This window comes from Periplaneta americana, chromosome 13 (assembly GCF_040183065.1).
Source record: "Periplaneta americana isolate PAMFEO1 chromosome 13, P.americana_PAMFEO1_priV1, whole genome shotgun sequence".
Lineage (NCBI taxonomy): Eukaryota > Metazoa > Arthropoda > Insecta > Blattodea > Blattidae > Periplaneta > Periplaneta americana.
The window spans coordinates 24,909,453-24,933,918 of NC_091129.1; positions in this window are offsets into that span (position 1 = coordinate 24,909,453).

Consider the following 24,466-nt stretch of genomic DNA (forward strand, 5'->3'; position numbering starts at 1 on the left):
AAAAGTTCCCCCCCCCCACACAGGAGTGATTTTGTTTTTGCCACATCTCATAGATGTTATTGCATGTAAATGTAATTATTATAAACGTAGAACACAATCACGATAATGCAAGAACTGTATCAAGTTTTCTAGTAATAATAATAATAATAATAATAATAATAATAATAATAATAATCTATAATAATTAGTTTATCAATCTTTGCGTCTGTAACAGTTGTGCAGCATGATTATTCGTTTTATTATATTTTCTGTGACGTTATCTCTGTACTAATATTGTTATTAATCTACTGCTATATCAATAATATTTTGTAAAACGTTTCTACATTGTCGCAGTATATAGGCAGAACACTATGTATGGACTTGTCATATTATATATGTGGTAAATAAAATATTGAATAATTATTAATTAGCAATAATAACTGTATGTCGAAGTTTTTCATACTATTTTATTTATAACTTCATGTTCCTGTTTTGGTAGGTTCCATTGACTGTTCCATTAAACGTTTGTCATAAACGCAGAAAATAAAGCCTTATTTTTACCGTGTGAGCAAAACATATGTGTATCTTATCTGTCGCCTTCCATACACGATAAGACATGTCGATGAGATGACCTTGTACTGTGCTTCTATTTATTACGAGCGTATCACGACCGATCGTATCTCACTCGAGGGTGCGATACTCGACCGAGTTCAAGCGAGGGATTTAACTCCAATGCAGCACTCTGGTGTTCAGATTATTTTTACTTATCTCCTTGCGTAGCAATGAGCCATTTCTCTCGGGCTGTTATCGCAATAGAGCTCTGCAAATATTGCCAAAAACTATTTTCTTTCTGCTTAACGGTACTTCGTTGAAGAAATAGTGTAATAAAAGTTATGTTACATTTAAAATGTAATTTGTAAATGTAATTTAAATTCTGGTGCATTGTTCCTTTTCCACTCCACGATACCAAAGAGGGATATTTATAAATATGAATTAACTTCCGGCACAGTGTTATTCTCGAAGGTAGACAGACTGAAGATAGGTACATTCATATTTAATTATAAGTTAATGAAGTGCTGTGCATTTATTTTTAAATATGAGACATTACAAAGTGCTATCCAACTATTCTCTTTGTGAACCAGCAGAGTCTTGTGCTAATACACAGCGAAATATTACATCACAAAGTGCAACACAGTTTATCTGTAATTTTAGTGGTGGTTACTGTGGTAGCGTAGTCATGCCAACGAAGCATGGACCGCTTTTGCTAGGTCAGACTAGGCATGTGGCCTTTAGTATAATAAAGTTTCTCGGCAGTCAAAAGCAAGACAAAATATCCATAAGAGTATTATTGAACGTGTCAGCAGAGTGCTAAAATAAACTAAGTCTATGATTACTATGATAAGGAAACTACGAATTGGGTAATATATCTTAGGCGGCATACATAGGCGGAGATTTTATAAATCTCATTAGCATCTTCAATGTTACGCTCTATAATATAAGTTATTTAAGTCTAAACAATTAATAAAAGTATTATTACAACAATTGACATTACAAAAAATATAAGAAAGAATTTTAAATTATTATATTGTCACCACTGATTAATTTTACTCATATATATATATATATATATATATATATATATATATATATATATATATATAAGTATATACCCTAGCCGCCAAAGTATTGTCTTCAACCAGAATGAAATACCTTATATGATTTATAACCCAAGAATAAAGGTATATTAGATATAACATAATAGAAATACTACTTGATTCAAAAAGTTCCCGGAATTTTACTACCATTTTTCGTATTAATATATAACAAGGGATATTATACATTTGTTTTGTTGGTAATATTTATGATGTCATTTCCTTAAAGCTTGTTGATAATGGCGATTGTTGGTTTTGAGTTTTAGGCAATTGTTTAACATAGTGTTTTGTTTATTCGTCGCATTTTGTAATTATGTCCACAGAGCAACGTACAAACATCAAGTTTTGTGTAAAACCATAAAAGAGATAGCAGCAGAGGTCGGAATATCAGTCGGAAGTGTACACAATGTTCTTCACAAGCATCTCAACTTGCATTACGTGACTCAGAAGTTAGTTCCGAAAATGTTGTCGGCAGAACAGAAAGAAACAAGAATGACTCTTGCTGGGGACATGATCAGTATGGCTGATGAAGATGGTGATTTCTTAAATAAAATTATTGCTGGTGATGAAACTTGGTGCTACTTGTACGACCCAGTCCCTAAACGACAGTCATCTGAGTGGAAATCGAAAACATCTCCTCGGAAGCAACAATTTCCTAGGGACACTTCCAAAGGCAAAGTTATGTTGGAAGTTTTCTTCGACTCTCAGGGTCTCCTCCACCATGAGTTCATTCCAGAAGGTCGTACTGTAACGAAAGAATTGTACGTAGAAATCCTCCGTCGCCTCCGGGACGCAGCGAGAAGGAAACGTCCAGAGAAGTGGGTAGAAAACAACTGGTTCCTTATGCGTGACAATGCACCTGCTCATCGCGCAATTATTGTGAAGAATTTTCTTGCCAGGCACAACATAACTGCTTTGGATCACCCACCATACTCTCCTGATCTCTCACCACGTGATTACTTTCTGTTTCCCCGTCTGAAAAGTCATCTGAAAGGACGGAGATTCAATGCTGAAGAGGTTATCGCAAACGCGACGAGAGCACTAAGACGGGTTTCACAGAATGGCTTCCAGGCCTGCTTCCAGGAACTCTACACGCGTTGGCAAAAGTGTGTTGTTGCGGAAGGCAACAATTTTGAAGGGAATGATGTAGAATAGTGTTTAAGGTACGTTGTTTCTATGATACTAGCAAATTCCGGGAACTTTTTGAACCTAGTATGTATAAGGTATAAATCATATTGAACCTATAAATCTTGAATATAAATAAAATTTAATAGATAATAACTTATTGCCAATATTAATCCTGGAAATCTCGTATCAAATTCAACGAGAAAATTTAGTTCAATAATAACATTATCTTGTCAAGATAAACTCATTCGTTAGAATAATTTTCTATTCCACAGATAATACCTCTAAGATGATTAATACTATTTTTATTCTTCTCTATTATATTCATATTATTTAATTCTATAAATCATTTCTCATATATTCCAATTAAATCATTAACAGAAAAAAAATGATTAATCTAAAAATCATAAATTGAAAATGATAAGTAACTTATTCTCAGTATTTGTCCCATCAATAAGTATAATAAATTTATCATTAAATTGAATTTGTACCTTATTAGGATTATTCATATTCCAATAAGGTTCTGATTGATTCCATCATGACATTATATTCTATGGAATAAATTATTAACAAATTTATACAGAATTCAAAACATTACTTGGGCCAAAAAATGTTTATAAATGAGCCTCATTTATCTTCATCTCTTTATATTCAATAATTATCTGTACTAATAATAAATCTGTAGCCGAAATTTTTCTGGTAATTTTAGATTTTCCAAAAATAATTGGTCCTAACATATATATTTAACCACCCTGAAACCGAAAATCGCTTTTTTGAAATTTTTGTTTGTATGTCTGTCAGCATGTTTGTTACCTTTTCACGCGATAATGGCTGAACCGATTTATATGAAAATTGGAATGTAAATTAAGTTCGTTGTAACTTAGATTTTAGACTATATGGCATTCAAAATACTTTATTAAAAGGGGGGTTATAAGGGGACTGAATTAAATAAATCGAAGTATCTCGCTTATTATTGATTTTTATGAAAAATGTTACATAACAAAAGTTTTCTTTGAAAATGATTTCCGATAAGTTTTATTCTTTGCAAAATGTTGATAGGACTGATATTTAATGAGATAAATGAGTTTTAAAATTAAAATAACGCCATCTAAGACGGTGCTATGAATTAAGAACAAATGACTTCGTCTGTAAGGTGCCTTGGACAACAACAATCGAAACAGGGGCCTTGGACTCAACAATCGAAAGCTATTAAATATAGCCTGCAGAAAATTTGATAGGCTATTTTGTACATTCGTTTTCTGTATTTCTTAAAATAATATTTATGTACACTCATTTTAATCTCAGAGAATTAACGAACAACGAGAGTGTATTGATTTAGTATGCAGTAATAGTACGTTAGCTTAGCAATCCATTATTTTATAATTCTAATTTTAACTATGCTAAATTGAATCGTGTTAAAATACATAAAATATATATGCAATAAATGCAATGCAAAGGAATTGGGTAATGAGCGAAGCAGATTATTTTGCGCTGTTGTAAAAGTTGTTGCCTGGATCAAACGTCCTATTTTAATTATGTAATTACTTTATATTTATTTCTAACAGGTGCAGCGGAGCGCACGGGTACGGCTAGTATTTAATAACTTCCTGGGTCTATTTCCAAATATTTTCACTAGAACAGGCCACATAGTTCTAAGCACTGCCCCCCCAAACTTGTCCGAACTCTTCTTTTTCTTTTAACGTTAGAAAATATTGAATTTAAAATATGTTTCTTGGTTTTGTTTATGATTAAGTTTCTGTGCTTAAATTAACAAATTCATATCTTCAAATCATGTGCCTGGATTATGATATTTATTTTAAATTTGAAGAATATCTATACCTCACTGAGGAATGGAAACATTGTTTTGTTTCTCTTGTAACAGCCTGTACTTATACGTTAGAAGTCTGCAGGTGTTCAGGCCGCCACTTGGAGAAATATGAATAACATACTGCACAACGATGCAAAAAAAAAAATAGTGATCCCGGTATAATGTGTAAACTTAAAAGACGAGAGATTAAGTAAAATAATTAGAATTTACATTTCATATATCTTCAGGAAAGGAAGCTTCAGATAAAAAGTTTCTGTTAGCACTGTTACGTAGTGTTATTGATGTATGCATGTGTTTCTGTACGACAATGGTGGGCATTCCTGCGGCATTGCCGCAGTGACGTCAGACCTCAGCGAAGCATCAAACTTGCCCCCTACTTTCCTTTTCCCCCACTCCATGAAAATACTGCGCGTGTACGTGGCGGATTATACTGGATTGCTGTACTTCGGAGCTTCATTAGTGATACAATGTCTTTCGCAGAATCATATGAATCGAGAGGATATCACACTTACAAGAAAGGCGGTTCTTTCATTTCTCATGTTTAGGATCAGTTACAAATATTCAGGACGCGAACTTAAATATGTACATTCTTAAAATAGATCACCTGTTATACGAGTTCAAAGAACACAGATTCAGTGATTTTCAAAGGATGGAGAAAGATTTCAATAATTTTGCCACTCTTTTCATGTTTAAATTGAAAATGTTATCCCAGAATTACAGTTAGAGGTACTGGATTTGCAGAATAATGGCTTCTTGAAAGCAGAATGTGAAGGTCTACTGGGGCTAAAATGTTTTAAAAGATGTCCAGTACTACATATGCACTGCTTAGACAGTTTGCTTCAAAAATAATAAGTACCGTCATTTCCCATAACTATGGTCCTGGAACATAACTACAACTATTCAATTGTTGTACTCCATAACGTTGTACCTCGTTTATCTATATTCTTGCTGCAATGTAGTTTGAATTCAAGTCACTGCAACTGTCTACGAACGGTCTATGTTACTTCTACAATGATCTTTGAATGGTTGTATCGTGGACCATAGTTGTGTTCCAGGACCATAGTTATGGGAAATGACGGTATGTATTCATCAACCTACCAATGCCAACAGCTTTCTAAAATGAAATTTATAAAGTCCAGCCACAGATCCCGCTTAAGCGATGCTCATCTCCTTGCGCAACTGAAAATAGCATGCACAGGTATAAATCCCAATTTTGAAGAAATTGCTTTGAAAAATGATTAATTAAACATCACGTGAATGGACTATTCTAATTACATATGGTAGGTAGGAGTGTAGTGGCACAACTGTCTGTGAATCCGTCACTGCACTGTAGAGTGCAACCCCTCCCACAGTATGTAGTTGCCATTTAAATCCTGTCTTGTGGGTTGCGTTCATTTTTCTCACCACTGCTGTATCAGAAAAAAAAGAGGGAGATTGTTTGAAGTTGTGCCCTATTATAATTGTAGTAGACCTACAGTTCAAGCCGTATACAATTCGGCCCGAAACATCGCGGATATGGATGTAACACTTTGAGAAACATGACCTCGAAAATAGATATTTTTATTAAATGATCATATTCCGATATACTGTACCACGGTCAAGCTATAACGGGGCAGGAAGTAAATTATATCTCACATAACTCCGTTGTATGGGAATTCTATGGTTTTGCTTTGCCCCCCCCCTAAGGAAACGGCTCTCTCTCCGCCTATGGCGACATATATAATTTATGTCATTAGGAAAGTTCAGGATAACAGGCAGGGTTTGGAATTGAACGGGTTACATCAGTTTCTTGTCTATGCGGATGACGTGAATATGTTAGGAGAAAATACACAAACGATTATGGAAAACACGGAAATTTTACTTGAAGCAAGTAGAGCGATCAGTTTGGAAATAAATCCCGAAAAGACAACGTATATGATTATGTCTCGTGACCAGAATATTGTACGAAATGGAAATATAAAAATTGGAGATTTATCCTTCGAAGAGGTGGAAAAATTCAAATATCTTGGAGCAACAGTAACAAATATAAATGACACTCGGGAGGAAATTAAACGCAGAATAAATATGGGAAATGCGTGTTATTATTCGGTTGAGAAGCTCTTATCATCCAGTCTGCTGTCGAAAAATCTGAAAGTTAGAATTTATAAAACAGTTATATTACCGGTTCTTCTGTATGGTTGTGAAACTTGGACTCTCACTCTGAGAGAGGAACATAGGTTCAGGGTGTTTGAGAAGAAGGTGCTAAGAAAAATATTTGGGGCTAAGCGGGATGAAGTTACAGGAGAATGGAGAAAGTTACAACACAGAACTGCACGCATTGTATTCTTCACCTGACATAATTAGGAACATTAAATCCAGACGTTTGAGATGGGCAGGGCATGTAGCACGTATGGGCGAATCCAGAAATGCATATAGAGTGTTAGTTGGGAGACCGGAGGGAAAAAGACCTTTAGGGAGGCCGAGACGTAGATGGGAGGATAATATTAAAATGGATTTGAGGGAGGTGGGGTATGATGATAGAGACTGGATTAATCTTGCACAGGATAGGGACCGCTGACGGGCTTATGTGAGGGCGGCAATGAACCTTCGGGTTCCTTAAAAGCCATTTGTAAGTAAGTAAGTAATATAGGGTGGCCTAAATAAAATGTTACAAGTTAGTACCTCTTAAATGAATAGATAAAACCGAATGCTTTTTCTTCTACATTGTATTGAGGGAAGGGAACTTCCAAACTGTAATATATGCAATATTTCCCCGGGGTACATCTTCAGATTTTTAAATGAAACCATGGAATGTTTTTTAATATTCTTGTTCCTCTTATTAAACTAAGCAAACTTTCATTGAAACGTTTTTGGAAAATAAATTGTTTAACGGTTACAGGATGTTTTAAGTGAAGTATACAGAATTATAAAAGATAACAAAAAGAATGAGGAAATCAATAAATACCAAAGTATTTACATTAAATTATGTCTTTAAGTTCTCAAAGTAGCTTCCATTAACATCTAAGCACGTGGAAATGTGGAAATGTTTTCTGTAACGTTTAACAACATAGAGCAATAAGCTCCAATTATTCGACATATGAGTATAAGCATATAAATTGAGATCCTCTCCTAAAAATTTGAGTTTGAAAAGTATTTCTGAAAAGAAATAGAAAATAAAATGTTATGAAAAGCTAAAATCATTTTGAATTTAAAAATTTTGATTTTGTTAGAATGGAATTTTTATTTTCGCTGCCAGAGTTAAGGTCTTCCACTGAACCAGCATTAATCAATACAATAGTTACATACATATTTAAATTATGAATATTTACAATACACTTAAAAAATTCTCCAGCAATATTCTTCAGTTAAGTTCTATCGACTAGTAGGTACATGTTTATTTAAACTGAGATAAAACCTATAAGAAAAAGTAATAACGTAATTTATGAGCAAATGAAATTCAATTCAGTCTATATACAATATGTAAAGAATTACGATTAAGATAGTCATTTACATAGGAAACATGCTCTATAAATTTGGTTAAGAAAGAATGATTAGGCAAAAAGTTGTCATTTTTAATGGAGTGTTCCCTTAAAAAGAAGACAGTTTCCAATATTTGCATCTTTCTACATACTCGTAACTATAATCAAGACACAAGCCAATCTTTCAATAAAGTTGGAATTATCTTACTTCAACCACTTCTTACACATGCGCTGTTGTATGTGGTTCTATCAAGAACAAGATCACAAGATACTAGAGTGAATCGGGGGAGATGACTATTGGGGGAAGGTGCTTATTTCTTTGTAGTTTCACATTCTTCCAAGAGAGAACGCCACACGCATATCTTCATGATCACTGAGAATGTTGAATGTCAGTAGAGTGGAAGCTAACTCATTTTGGCACGTGTTCTTGTTGTGAGAAGAATAAATGAAAGAAAACAGATCATTTTTCTGCTATAAAATAATTGCAAAAGTATGTTAAATTTTAATACATCCTTAAATTCGTAATAACTGTAAAAAATTTTGTAATGGATATTGTAGTAAATGTTCTAAAGTTTGTACTGTTAACAACCAACGACCTTGTTCCGCCATTTAAATTCGAGTCATAGCACTACGCATCTTACCCCGATACCTGGGGAAGATGATCACTTTTTTTCGTGGTAAGATAGCAACTTGTTGCAAGAGTTTTATTTTTTGTTTTATTGCAGAGAATGTGTAAAAATTATGTAAGATCCTCTGATACAAGTCAGTGGATTGAGGACAGTCTTCAACTTGCGATGGAAAATGTAATAACAGAGAGTGTGAACTTTTTTAGAGCATCGCAAGCATACGGAATTTTTTACGGTACTCTTAAAGGCCTCCTAAAAAGAATGACACAAAAAATGTACTGTCTTGAATTCATTGTGTGCAAGAAGTGATTTCACGAGTCTTGCACGCGGCAATAAAATCTGTGCAATGACTGTGTTCCTAAGTAGTGATAAACGTGTGAGAACAAGTAACAAGACAACTGTCTATCAGCGGCTATGCGTGTCCTTGAATGGCGCGTACTCATCTAGGCATTGCTGCGACAGACGTCTTGTAAGCAAGCACTGTACTGGCGTCATTATATCATTTAAGGACACATTATCACTTCTAATATAACCGGACTATACACCGACTATACCTTTCTCTTTCTCACAGTAACAACACAAGATTGCAGCGCTACTGTTTGCGTTCCACAAACTATATGATCACACAGAATACAGGTAGATAAGTATGCAGGCAGATTGCGAAAACTTATATTGGGACAACAGGCATGTGACAACATATAGTTATTAGCGAGATCCCTTTGTAAAATATTATTCGACATCACAATGCCTTATCTCTGTACGACCGGCCATGAAAAAATAATTGATGTTCCATACGACATGAAATTTCTCATAAATTATTCCGAGATATCTCAGAAGATTGAAAAAGATAAAATTTTCAACAGACAAGAAGAGATGTGAGGAACCATGAAGAAGGAGAGGTGTGTAGCTACTTCTGAAAGTAAAACAAAAGGTGGGCCAGTCAAACAGAAACATTTGATGGGAGTATACTGTTCATATGGAGAGGGTGAGAATGAATATAACCGTCTCTTCTCTACTTACTTACTTTACAATTTATGACTCCTTAGGCGGTGACGTCACTATCCCCGCGTTCCCTAGTAACCAAGTTGTTTGTTTCTACCGTGTTTTGTTAAATGGTGCTCATCGTTACTACAAACTACAATTCATTTATTTCAATTATAACGAGACTCCATGCCCTAAACGTAACGATATGGAGCGCAGTTTCATCAACTGGAATAATCGGCCTATTCTTTTTTGAGAATGAGGCCGAAAATGCAGTGACTGTTAATTCAGTGCGACATGTTGAAATGATACAGAACTTTTTTACACCACAACTCGCCCATTTTCCACTGAATGAAAACACACTCTTTCAACATGACGGAGCAACAAGCCACACCGCAAGAATTTCGATGGATGCTGTGAATTCTTTGTTCCCGGCCAGCGTCTAGATCAGCTGATTTAACAGTATGTGATTTCTTCCTATGGGGTGTTTGGCCCTGAAACAACGTTTATATCAGGGCCGGGCATGAGAGCGGCTCAGTCTAGCCGGCCAGAGCTGCTCTCGCTCCGCAAGGCACTTCAATTCCAAGCCAGAGCAGAACGCTCACGCAGTGGCGGACTAGCATTACATCTACCTTCCCTGCATTAATGCAACAAGAGCCACGGTTTTTCTATTCATTCAGTCTGTCAGTATATAATAGTTTATAAGGACAGTACATCAATCCATTGTACAGTACAGGATTTATAACACTCTTATTAATTTAATGGAATAAACTTCGCTCTATGCACACACACAAATCATTAGGCTTATTTACATAACCCATACGCACATAGGCAATCTTCTCACCACGGTTCTACGAGACAGCATATGACTTCCACTTCCCCTACTTGCTGTGGACAGAGTTCATCTGCCAATATAATTAAACATCGCTTGATGAACTCATCTTCGTTGAATGTTTTCAATTCCTTTGCAATTTCGTGGCAAATTTTGTAGCTAATTCTCATAGCCGATTCACTAAGTGCATTATTGTCATCCTGTTAATATATAATATAATATAATATAATATAATATAATATAATATAATATAATATAATATAATATAATATAATGTAATATAATATATAATGTGATGCGATGCGATATATGATATGATATGATATGATATGATATGATATGATATATGATATGATATATATGATATGATATACATGATATGATATACATGATATGATATACATGATATGATATGATATGATACGATATAAGATATGATATGACCTTAAATTAATACAACTTAAAGAAAATGTTTCTCAGATACATTATATTAGATTATCTATTCGATATTTATATTGCATTATAAGTTATTATAGTACATTTAGTAATATATAATTTTAAATTATACAAATATTATGATATATCTTAGTATAGTATATTACAGTTCATGATATATAATATGATATATTATATATCATAATACTTGTATAATTTAAAATTATATATTACTATATGTATAATGCAATGTAAATATCAAATATATACTCTAATATAATGTAGCTGAGAAGCATTTTCTTTAAGTTGTATTAATTTATGGCGTTCATTACCAACATATTTGTCATATTCAGTAGCATGTTGTAAAGAATAATGTCGTTGGATATTGAACTTCTTAATCAGTTGGAGTGTTTTATGACAAATTAAACACTTTGCTAATCCACTACTCTCTACGAAAAAGAACTCCTCCTCCCATGATGCATTAAAAGCATTGGGAGTAGCGGGACGCTTTAGCGTATGAGCGGAAGCTCCGTCTTCAAAGTTCGCCATCATACTACAGAGTCACCACTGCACAGACACTGAATGACGTACAGTATGCATACGTCACACCGCTCGCAATACCCGCTCTTTGAAGCACACAGCGCTCATTTCTCAGAATCACGTAATGTTCCCAGCCCTGGTATCCGAGAAGAGGTCGCTGGGATATGCTGAGAGGGGTTATGCAACAGTTCGTGGCCAGACTCTAAGAATGTGTGCGTTTCAATGGAGGTCACTTGGCTGATGTAATTTTTAATAAATATATGTTTTTCTTGTTGCATACCTAATGCCATATCTAGTACTAATCTGTATAGATCTATTGATGAATTGTTTATGTTCGTAATTTGAAGTAATTTGCATGATATATATTATCATTTTCTGTATATCTCAAGTTAATTGTTTATGCCTTTAAATTTAGTCAACTTACTTGCTATGTATTATATTTCATAGCTCAACTTATGAATAATGGTTTACGTTTGTAAATTAATAATCTGATTGGCTATGTATTGTATATTTTTTAGTAGAGTCATCAAGGTAGCTCAGTTGGCAGACTCGCTGGCCTGCTCATCCGGAGCTGCGCTTGGACTTGGGTTGGATCCCCTGTTTGGTCTCAATGATTGGTTTCTTCCGAGGTTTTTCCCAGCCGTGGAACTGATGCCGGATGGTCTATGGCGAGTCTTCGGCCTCACTTTATTTCACCCCATTTGGTCTGATTACCTGGTTGGGTCTTTTCTGAGGTTTTCCCCAACTATAAGGCAAATGCCAGGTAATCTTTTGGCGAATCCTCGCGCATCATCTCATCTCATTACATCTCGCCAAAATATTGTAAAAAATTGTAAAAAAAAATTGCAAAATTGTAAAATTATAAAAATATTGAGGACCGTTTTTGCAAAACTTGCTAACTGAAAAAACTAAATTTTACAGGACAGACAAAACACTATAGTAAGCAAGTTTTGCTGTATGTATCTCTTATAGCAAAAAGCAAGTTTTGAAAAACGATCACGCTTTGACACACTACAATGAAGAGAAATAACCCAATTTTACTAAGACGCTTTGAACATCATGTAGAGGCCGGCCTTATGTTAACGAATCCATCAAAATCTCAATTTTGTAGTTAGCAAGTTTTGCAAAAATGGTCCTCAATTGTAAAATATTGCAAAAATTGTAAAAAAATTGTAAAAATTGTAATCTTGTAAAATTTTGACTTGTTTCACATCTTAAAACTTCATTGTTAATGTAAGGTCTATGGATTATAATAAATGAAATGAAATCTACTCATTGATTGTTATATTGACGTAAATACCAGATCACTTATCTGTGGCACGCTACGTATACCTCTTCATACAACATCTTGTTATTCATCATCTTTTACAGTATCCAACTCGCGTCAATGGAATTCCTTGTCACAAAGTATTAGGGGCTGCAAGACAATAAACACTTTTAAAAACAGCTTAAAAGATAACCTTCTTAGCATTTCACTCCAATCATACTGATTTAAACTATCACTGACTACACTGTTACTTTTTTCTTTAGACATCCTGATAGTGCTGTATTTTCAAAACTGTCTCATAATAATCTCTTTCTGTTATCTAATATCATTCGAAATATATTAACTTTCTATGTATTTTAGCTTAATTCTGCTACACAGTTTATTTCAGTGTTCAATTAATAGTTCATAGTATTTTGTTGTTTAATTCGTAAATAACTTTTGTATACATGTAACTCTCATCTAAATAAAATTGTTGAATTCTTTGTAAGTTCATGTATATGTATATACATTTTTTGCTGGTTGAGTGGAAGAGAAGGCCTTACGGCGTTAACTCTGCCAGCTAAAATAAATCATTATTATTATTATTATTATTATTATTATTATTATTATTATTATTATTATTATTATTATTATTATTATTATTATTCTGTATTTTCTGAATCGCAATCTGCGCTAGTCGACGCTAACATTCTGTAAATTTGTATCTTTAACATTCTGTAACTTTGTGTCTTTAACATTTTGTAACTTTGTATCTGTTCTCATTTATTGACTTAAATTCTGTGACTGAGCTTCGGCTATCATTTCGACCTGGTATAATTAGAACCGTTAATAAACGTGAGCTATCACAGTAATCCTTCTATTTATTTCTTCAACTCAACTCATCTTCCAACATCTGGGGTCGTCGCCGGTAATTCGAGAATTACGTACAATCTACGTTTCTGAAGAGAGTCCGTCGATCCTGGGACTGCAGCCTGGGACACGACAAATGAAAAGAAATGAAATCTACTCATTAAATTGATATAATAGTAACTTTTAATTTCTTCTGCACCTTTAAATCTTTGCGTTTGACTGGCCCACCTTGTAGAACAGGAGACGTTGATTGAAAGAACGATCGTTGCCGTGAAAAGTGGTGATATTGGAGGAACACTATTAGAGAACAGGAATCTCTGTTTTCCGATCTACGACAGAGACTCCAATAAGACGGAACCAACTTCCTCAATGGCTCGGTGCTTGAACAACACGCCGTTAATGGAGCGATAACCATTACAATGTCGCGTGGCAAACGAAGATACTCGAAAACGACTCTTTGTTCAAAGAGGAGAGACAATGGAGTACAGTCTCGCGATAATCCAGGAATCCTCTGAAGTGTAGACATCGGTAGCTGCCTTTGCTTCGACTATACTGGCGGTGGTACGGTTAGATTTATGCGACATGCAATTACGTGCCAGTGATTAGAAACTAATTTCCTGTAGTAGAGGACGGAGTAAGGGTAAAAGGGGGGCGGATAGGAAGAAGGGGCGCATTGGGGGTAGTTTCAGCATCACAGCCGAGCTATTGTTGACTGCTTTCTCCCCGCCATTATATCCACAACGACAGCTTCAAAGTTTCTAACTATCGTGTGTTGCAGGGTTGTTCAAATGGTTGCAAGGCGCACCTGTGTTAACCTACAACAAACTTCTTGCAAATCGATTCTGTTTTTAAAAAAACATTTCTGCAACAGCGCGTGAATACTTAAGCGAGGTTGAATACGAGTTTACTACAAGCAGAGTTCTACATTAGGGTTATTCTTTGTTTTAACTATTATCATGTTAGAGAGAAAACATGTGTTTCATTGATATATGCGAGTTATTTGTTTGTTTGTTGATAACGGCTGTTATCCCCGTTCACAGTAGAATCATGAAATTATAATATCGTCAGAGTGGAACGTAACAGAAATTCTGATAGTGTCTTAGGTAAGATGCTGTTACCATGAATATTCAGAAGCCCAACGCAAGCGATGGAACTCAATTACCGAAATTATTACTGATCAGAGGAATACTTCGTTATTGAGCTTTGGAATTTCATACCCAAGACGTAAGTTTAAATTTCTGGAAGTCAAAGTGCAAAATTTGGTAACGAAAATTTCTTTCGAAGAGACATTCACGTAGTAATTTTATATCCCCTAACAACGTTCCATAAGTAGTCATTATTATCTATACTAATAATAAATCTGTAGCCGAAATTTTTCTGGTAATTTTCGATTTTCCAAAAATAATTGGTCCTAACATATATAATTAACCACCCTGAAACCGAAAATCGCGTTTTCGAAATTTTTGTTTGTATGTCTCTCTGTCTGTCTGTATGTATGTTTGTTACCATTTCACGCGATAATGGCTGAACGGATTTCGATGAAAATTTAAATATAAATTAAGTTCGTTGTAACTTAGATTTTAGGCTATATGGCATTCAAAATACATTATTTAAAAGGGGGGTTATAAGGGGCCCTGAATTAAATAAATCGAAATATATCGCTTATTATTGATTTTTGTGAAAAATGTTACATGACAAAAGTTTCTTTAAAAATAATTTGCGATAAGTTTTATTCCTCGAAAAAGTTTGATAGGACCGATATTTAATGAGATAAATTAGTTTTAAAATTAAAATAACTGCCATCTAAGACCGTGTAATGAATTAAAAAACAAATGCCTTCGTCTATAAGGGGCCTTGGACAGCAACAATCGAAAGCTATGAAAGATAGCCTGCAGAGAATGTTTCTGTGTTTGTATAATATAATATAATATGTAATATTATATAATATAATTTAAGTTCTTTGAAGGGTTCAGAACCATAGTGGGCCAAGCGCCATTTACTGAATACGTAGAATACAAGGGTTAAAATTAAGTTATTACCATAATTCAATGGAAACCTATAACAAGTAAAATAAAATGTACACATTAAATCTAAATGATGTCAATCTTCATTAAACAATGGTTGCATGTAATAAAAATTAAGAAACATATTAAAGGAATTGTCATTGCACCAAATGAGTGTCTCTGGACTAAAATGATCGCATTTTAATTATTTGGATATAATTTAAATTAAGTAACATATTAAACGATTTATCCTTCTATCAAACACGAATGTTCCCTGGATCAAATGTCCTATTTTAATTATGTAATTACCTTATATTTATTTCTAACGGGTGCAGCGGAGCGCACGGGTACGGCTAGTCATTAGAATATCATTTAAATTAATTACTCTTATGACACAACTTTCAATACCTGTCGATACGCAATAAACCTAGAGAATAACCCTTGGAACAATAGAGAATATTACTGTATTAACATGCAATGGTGGTTTCACCAAGCTTCATGAAATCAGCACAAATGACCTGTCAACAAACTGGTCGTTTAATTTTAACGAGATCTTTAAAAGTTGTTGTTGTTTTCTAATGCCAGGCGTTTGACAATAAAGTCATTTGACCTCTTGCACTCCAATATTTTTCAAAGATATTGTCATGACCAGCCACTGAAGCACAGATTTTGATGTTGACTGTTTTACAAACCTCGTTTCTTTAAAATTAACATGCGTTTACTGCGAATTCCCATATTTATTCTGTGTTTAATTTCCTCCCGAGTGTCATTTATATTTCTTACTGTTGCTTCAAGATAATTGAATTTTTCCACCTCTTCGAAGGATAAATCTCCAATTTTTATAGTTCCATTTCGTACAATATTCTGGTCACGAGACATAATCATATACTTAATATTTTCGGGATTTACTTCCAACCCTATCACTTTACTTGGTTCAAGTAGAATATTTTATCACTTAATTCTTCAAAATGATTATTTCAAATGTTATTAATTATTACCACGTGTAAGTTCTCTAATATGTTGAAGTTATAAATAAAGAATTCCATCTTCGAATTCATCCGCCATGTTGTAGACTTCTTAACCCAACGTTACTTTTTAATGCGACGGATAGGTCCTACTAAATTAACGGTGAGTTTAAAGTTGCGTTAGCAATAACGATGCTTGGTGAAATATAAAAACTGATTAACCTGTCATTAAGTATTTAACGAGACGTTAGAATGATAACGAAGGTTGGTGAAACCGACCATAAGAGAACAAGTGTAAAAATTTAATTCCCATCAACAAGAAGTATTATTAAATTTACAATTGCCAACATGATTTTATCCAGCGTAGCTCAGGCGGTAGAACGTCTTCCTTCTGATCTGTAGTAGCGCTCGGGAGTGGTTTCGATTTTATCTGTTACTTTCTTTAGAAGTATACCGCTCAGGGCCTGGAAGAGTCACCAGCTCTGCAGGCTGGTTTTCGTTAGGGAATCAACAGGCTAAGTGCTGTATGTTTTTAAAAGCGACTTTAAGTACGGAAGTATTAAAGAGTTCCATAACTTTGGAATTATTAAATGTGGAAACAGATTTGGAAATAAATGATTGATAAAATGGCAAACTTACTAGTGTTACTTATATAAGCACGTGTGGCTTACAGCTGTTTCGCTGTATACTGTACACCATCATCAGACCTTATTAGATCCTGGCGTCATCTAGATATCGCTGCCTGTTGTAGGGGTGTGTTTGCGTGTTGAAAAGTGAAGTCAAATAGTGAGTGTATTCTGAAATTGATCTGTGTGTTGAGAATATGATTAGGGTGTGTTCTAGTGTGTCGATATATTTCGTATTGTTCTAGTGTGTTGAGTTTTTGGTTTTTGGTTTGAATGTGTAGGATTTCCACGTCTGTATTTATATTATTGTATGTATGGTTAGTATTAGTTATGTGTTCGGCATATGTAGATGTACTGTGTTCTCTGGTTATTGTTTTAATGTGTTCTTTGTAGCGTGTTTGGAATGATCTGCCTGTCTGTCCAATGTTCAATCTCAACACACAAACAAATACATACAACAATATAGGCGTATACAAACTCACATGTAATAGTTGCGACAAGTTCTACATTGGATAGACAGGTAGATCATTCCAAACACGTTACAAAGAACATATTAAAGCAATAACTAGGGGACAGAATACATCTACATATGCCGAACACATAACTAATGCTAACCACACATACAATAACATAAATACATACACGGAAATCCTACACATACAACCCAAAAACCGAAAACTCAACACACTAGAAAAATACGACACACTAAAACACACCCTAATCAAATTCTCAACACAGATCAATTTCAGAACACATTCACTATTTGACTCGACTTTTCAACACGCAAACACACCCCTACAACAGGCAGCGATATCTAGGTGACGCCAGGATCTAGGCCTAATAGGCTCTGATGATGGTGTACAGTATACACCGAAACAGCTGTAAGCCAAACGTGCTTGTATAATTAGCACTAGTAAGTTTGCCATTTTATCAGTCATTTGTATTTAAGTGTTAAAAGTAGTGCATGCAAGATTCAAGCTAGATTTGGAAACGTAAAATCATTTTTCACAACCAAATAACCATTACAATGCCGTATGTAGCGCGGGAGGACCTTAGTTCACATACATCATTCCTTCCCGGTAGCAAAATTGGCTCATCCAAGCGGCCAACGTGTGAGGACAGTCCTAATTCGTGCCTGTAGAGGAACTAGTATAGTTTAAGGGAGTTTTTGGGAGCAGTATATTAAGATATTTTGCGGTTAATTTCTCTAGACAAATGGAAAGTTGCCCAGTCAAAGAACATAACGCGTCTCACAAAATGTTTATATTCACTGATGCGCTATAGCAGGGGTCTCAACCTTTGAAAGACCGTGGCGTGGTAAATTATTTTTCTTTAAGATGAGGGCCCGGTTTCAACAAAATTTTCTCGTAAATACCTTTCCAATTTCTTTTAAAGTTCATTCATACATTTAACTAAGATAAATATTAATAATTAAGTTTGGAGTATTTAATTTTAAGAGGTAAAGAGTACAAATGGATGAAATTTAGTATATAATATTCATTTCTGTTTTAAATGCATCTCTTTTATGTACGAAAAATTCAGATGGTTTCATAGCTTAATTTCCTAGAACAGGAGCAAAAATGACACATTTAGGTCGTGGCAAATTGTTCACTGTCTGGACATTGTACGAAACCAAAATTTAAGTAATTGTCACATGTTCTTAAGAGTGAACGCAGACTTCTTCTTCTGTGTCCTGGTAGTTTCTCCCTTCTTTTGCTTATCCTGGAGATCGCTATTTGGACTTGGACTGGACATATCACTAGCTGTTGCGTTACAAATAGGATTACGAAATTTCGTAATACCAAAATTAATCAAAGTTCCTTGACTTTTATTAATAGCAATATTTAAACGGTATACCTATTACTTTTAAATCACGACACTCAGGTTTTGAAGCAAATATTTATACACGGCAATGCGAAATTTCAAAGAAGTAGTATTCAGTATAACTGTTCCATATTATATACCGGTATATAAAATAATCCATGGCGCTATAGCCCGTGAAGGGCCTAGACCGACCAGCCGGCTGGTGGCCTCACGCCCACATGCCGAAGCAGAGGTGGACGATCATCCAACCAGAATGGAGGTATCGTGTGGTTAGCACGATGATCCCCCAGCCGTTATAGCTGGTATTCGCAACCGGATTTCGCTACCTATCGTAGCTCCCCAAGTGCATCACGATGCTGGGTGGGCACCGGTCCCATACAATGGCCGAAATTTCATGAGGAAATTTCTTCCCCCATGAGGAACTGTTCCATATCGAGAACTGATAGAGGCTACCTTAATTTTCAATATGAGTGAAAGATTTCTGTTTATACTTCCCAGCTAATTGGTCACTGACATCTGCAACACAGACGATATTTCGTTCAGTTTTGAGAAGAGAAGATTCGTCGTCCATTGTTATAATCGGCTTAACTTATATAGTAAATGTAATTACTTCTCAAAAATTTCACATAAAATAACTAACATGATATTTTAATTATTTATAGGCCTAATATTAATTTTCTATTTACGGAGATCTTCATTTTAAAGTAATACAAATGACAGTGGCACAATGAGAGTTTTACTTTAATTCTAAATTAACCGTCTGTTAAGGCGCGTCTCCACTATTAAACATTTAACAACATGTTAAATGTTAAATTGTTTACTGTTAACATCCCAACATGTTGATTGAACATGTTAATGCTAATTTCATTTAACACTTTATCCACACTGTTAAACATGTTAAACTTGACTTTCTTTGCGTAGTCCACCATAAACAGTCTATGAGATTTTAATGTAGATAGTGTTTTATTTTCAAACCTTGGACAATGGACTCAGATGATGATCTGACTTTTGTAATTGACTCTATTGCTTGTTACAAGGCCTTGAAAAGGAAGAAAATGAGAATGTGGGTGCGGCAATATCTTAGTAAAAGACACTATGCAGGATACATTCTAAACGAGCTTAAAGTTGAATACAGTATCGATTTGGATTCAAAACTTTCTGAGAATGTCAGAACACGATTTTAATAAAGTGCTGCAAAAATACTTCCTGTTACATCAAAGAAAGGCACAATTTAAGAGCAGCCATTTAATCTCGATTAAAAAAATTACACTGCGATTGATTGACTACCATAGGACGTACGACATGATAGATGTTAAAGGATTGGGTAATATCGTATAATTATTCTTTCCGAAGTTTTACGAACGTTAACATGCATCACCAAATACGACCATTACTGACGTCAATATAGCATTAACGTTTAGCTTACGACGAAAGTGCGAAAACTCTCTATTGTATTCTCGAGAACAATTAAATAATAATTCCAGTTCTCTAAAACAGTCGGCCTTCTTTATTTTGTCTCTGTATTCTTTTGCAGACACATCCCACAAGTGCATCAATTTTATTCCAACGTATTTTCTTTCGTCCACTCCATTACTTCGAACAACTTACAGCCAATACCAAGGACCTATGTTGATAGCATAAAAATGATCAAGATATGCGCCACAAAATTGGAAGTTAATTGTTGCTATCGAAACTGTACGAACTTTGCCGAACTGTACCGACGCTGCACGAGCAAATGAATTGGCTTGACACGTTTTCCATTCCTGCTGGAAAACACTCCAACATGTTAACTGTGTTAACACTTGGGTTGTGAAGTGTTAACTTCAACATACTCAGTCAACATGTTAAGTCAATTGAGACTTGAAATGTCCATACACATGTTAAATTCAACATGTTATATTTAACATGTTGTTGTTAAATGTTTAATAGTGGAGACGAGCCTTTATACAGACGTCCTCTGAGATGCCTGATGCCGACAGCTGTCTACCGAAGAGAGAGATTCCAGTGTGGACTTAGTCATGCTGCGTGGCGAAAAGAATGGCCAACAAATGTTTTCGCCTATGAGTCCAAATATGGTGCACGTTTTGATAGTAGTCGTTTACGAATTTGTACATCTCAAAAAACACCATGAACAAAGACACGTTCCGGAAACTGCACATTTAAAATCGCCACTGTAATGCTGTGAGGCTCTATCTAAGGATTAACCAGTGCCGCACTGAGCTTCAAGTCTGTATCGATACTATTACACCTCAAGATTATCGGGACAATATCATGAATGTGTAGAGGAATCTTTCCATGGCTCAGCTGGAGAAATCGTTAAATTTTTAGACGCTAATGTCGCATCACGTAAGCCAAAATCATGTTATAGTGAGTAGAAGAGCTGCAAATAGAAAATTTGCCACTTCCATCTCGATCACCTGACTTCAACCCAATAAAGTATAATAATAATAATAATAATAATAATAATAATAATAATAATAATAATAATAATAATAATAATTTATTTTCGCTGGCAGAGTTAAGGCCATAAGGCCTTCTCTTCCACTCAACCAGCCTTAATCAATACAATACATATTTAAATTACAAACTACACTTAAAAAGGTTCTCCAGCAATATTCTTCAATTTTAACGACTAGTAGACTACATATTTATTTAAATTTAGATAAACCTATAAGGTAAAGTAGTAACTTCATTTATGAGCTAATTTAATTCAATCAATTATAATTAATTTAATATTTGGGATAGCTAGTAAAATGATGAAAATTAATTTAATATAAGCTTACTAGAACTATGTTACAGGGAGAAAAAAATATATATATTTAAATCTAAAATATATTTTTATAATGAGAATATTAATGTAATTGCCATTAGAGGTTTTGTAAATCTATTTAGAGAAATTAATGATGATAATAAGAATGAACAGATGTTAGTTTCATTATAAGTAACAAATATTAATCAGCAATTAATTTGTTAAGTAAGAATTTATGTAATTTTGACCTAAATGAAGTTATTGTCCAACAACCCCTTACATCACTCGGAAGCGAGTTCCAATTTCTAGCAACTGAAACTGTATAAGATGAAGAATATAAGGATGTCTTGTGGTAGGGTATAATGAGTAAATTGTTATGATGAGATCTCCAACAGGCAGCACTTGATGAGCATGCTCCAGCTCCAAATATTGCATATGATTTAGATCATTTCTTCCTCAGCTCTGGAAGGTAATACCAGTTAATAACACCAAAAACTTAGTGGGGAGTCTGCCGAGAAACAGTCAATTAAGCACGACATGGATGGACGCTATAGCTACTGCTTGTAAGGTAATTTCTTCTTTTATTATACTGATTCAGTTGTCTGTTTTGTATCTCAGTTAAAATTTAAGAATAAGGAGGAAATAAAATTATTTACCTTAAATTTTCAGCGTAGCTAGTGTTCAACCGTCAATTGTGAACATTAAAGAATGGTTTCATATCAACTGCTTAACTAGATTAATGCAATACTTTAATATTCCTAAATTTTGCATCTCAGTCCATACAGAGAAATGAGTTTGTGTTTCCACATTACTTATTAATTGTATAAATATAGTAAAGATATTAAGTAATAAATTAATTTCCTTAGTTATAAATACGCTTAGTATTCCTGCTACCAAAAGACTCAAGTTGCAGGTAAATAGTCTATATAGTAGGTGAAACCCAGCTGATGCAGCAGAGAAAGAGACAGACAAACATGTTCTTTCTGCATGTTCGTAGAGTACATCCAACCTGAAATAAAAGTAGAGCAACTACTGACTTTATAATCTAACGGCGCAACAGCCCGAAGTTGGCCAGGGCCTACCTGCGTGACAAACATTTTTTCTTCATAAAGTATGGGTACAAAGCGCTGACGGGTTTGGGGCTCACTTGGAATATGTTCCTTCGTGTACTTTTTTAAAAATTCTGTAAAGTGTTTATTGTTCAATTTATTAAGCGGTATATTGGCATTGACCATCATGTCACACCGATCCCTGCAAAACATGGATTTCTTATCGTACTCTCTCTGAGTTTGATGGTACTGCTTGTTTTGAGTTACGTACAACCATATTTCTCTGCCTTTTTGTATTGCAGTGTCTTTCAATGCACTGTTTTCTTGTAACTTATACATCTACTTCGCACAACTTACATGTAATGTAAATTATTATTGTCTCCGAACTCCTGAATTAAGTCCTCCAGCCTTTCATACTTCGAACTTTTTGTCTTCGGCATTTTACCTCGTCACAAATACAAATGTTACGTGAAGTAAATAATACGAATTTTACATTTCACTGGCTTAAAGCACTCACTATGACCGTGTTCCCGCTTCAACACAAACTAGAGTGAGCGTGAGTAAAATGCGGTTCTATGTTGTATCAGACGGGACGTATCCCTGGGCTGTGACGTCAGGTACAGTATGAGAGTAGGCAACTGTATTCCAGCTTAGACGTAGCTGAAATACTAAGCTTAGTTATAAATCATCATCGCGTAACAAACTAAAACCTATATAATATAATACAAAAATTATCGCTTCACAAAATTATTTGCTATTATAAACAAGCGTATGTGGCTACTTGTACCTCAAAGGAGAAATATTAATCTTAGAAAATTGACGCTTTAGAAAATAAAATTGAAATTGCAATATATAAAACACTAATAGCACGGATTCTTGCATTCACAAGCAGTAAGTTTATGGTTATATCAGGAAGTTAAATTCCACTTTGCTTAGTTAATTCATAACTTCCTCTAGACTGTAATGTTAACGGTTTCGTAATTATAAACAGAGAAATCATTTCTGAAGCCACAGTTAGCCAAACATGTCAGCGAAGTTGCCGCCTGCGGAAGGTAAACTGCAATTTGGTACCTTACTTTATGATTTCCTATTGCATATAATGTTATCTGTTTCGTAGTTTCATAACAAACGTTTCTTTTTGTTAATTCAGAGGCGAAAAGGAAAGTAAATGGTAGAGCCTTGTAATGGGACAGGTGTAATATTACCAGTATTGAATCATCCCCTAACCCTTGCAATACATTCGCTGCACACAAAGTGATGATGTTCTCTGTGTTTGCAAAATTGTGTAACAATACAGGAAGTGGATAGTGCACTGTATGACAAATGACTACACTGTGTACATAATAAACGTTTCATTGGACACGACCTGCCTTTGAAATAAAGCGAGATATGAAATCTACATCAATCTGCATGTATGCATCGTTCGTCCAGCAATTATTATACTGAAAAAGTTTCTGTACAGCTTATGAAGATAAACATATATCTGTCTACATTATTACATTGTTTAATTATGTTAAAGTCATGTTCTGCCAACGAATACAATGAGGTAAGAGCTAATATTGAGAATTTCACAGAATTCATTGTATAATAATTATTAAGTACGTATTACGCTAGTTAATTCAAGATATAAATGCCTTTAATATGAACGAAAACTATTATCTCGAGTTGTCTCATATAC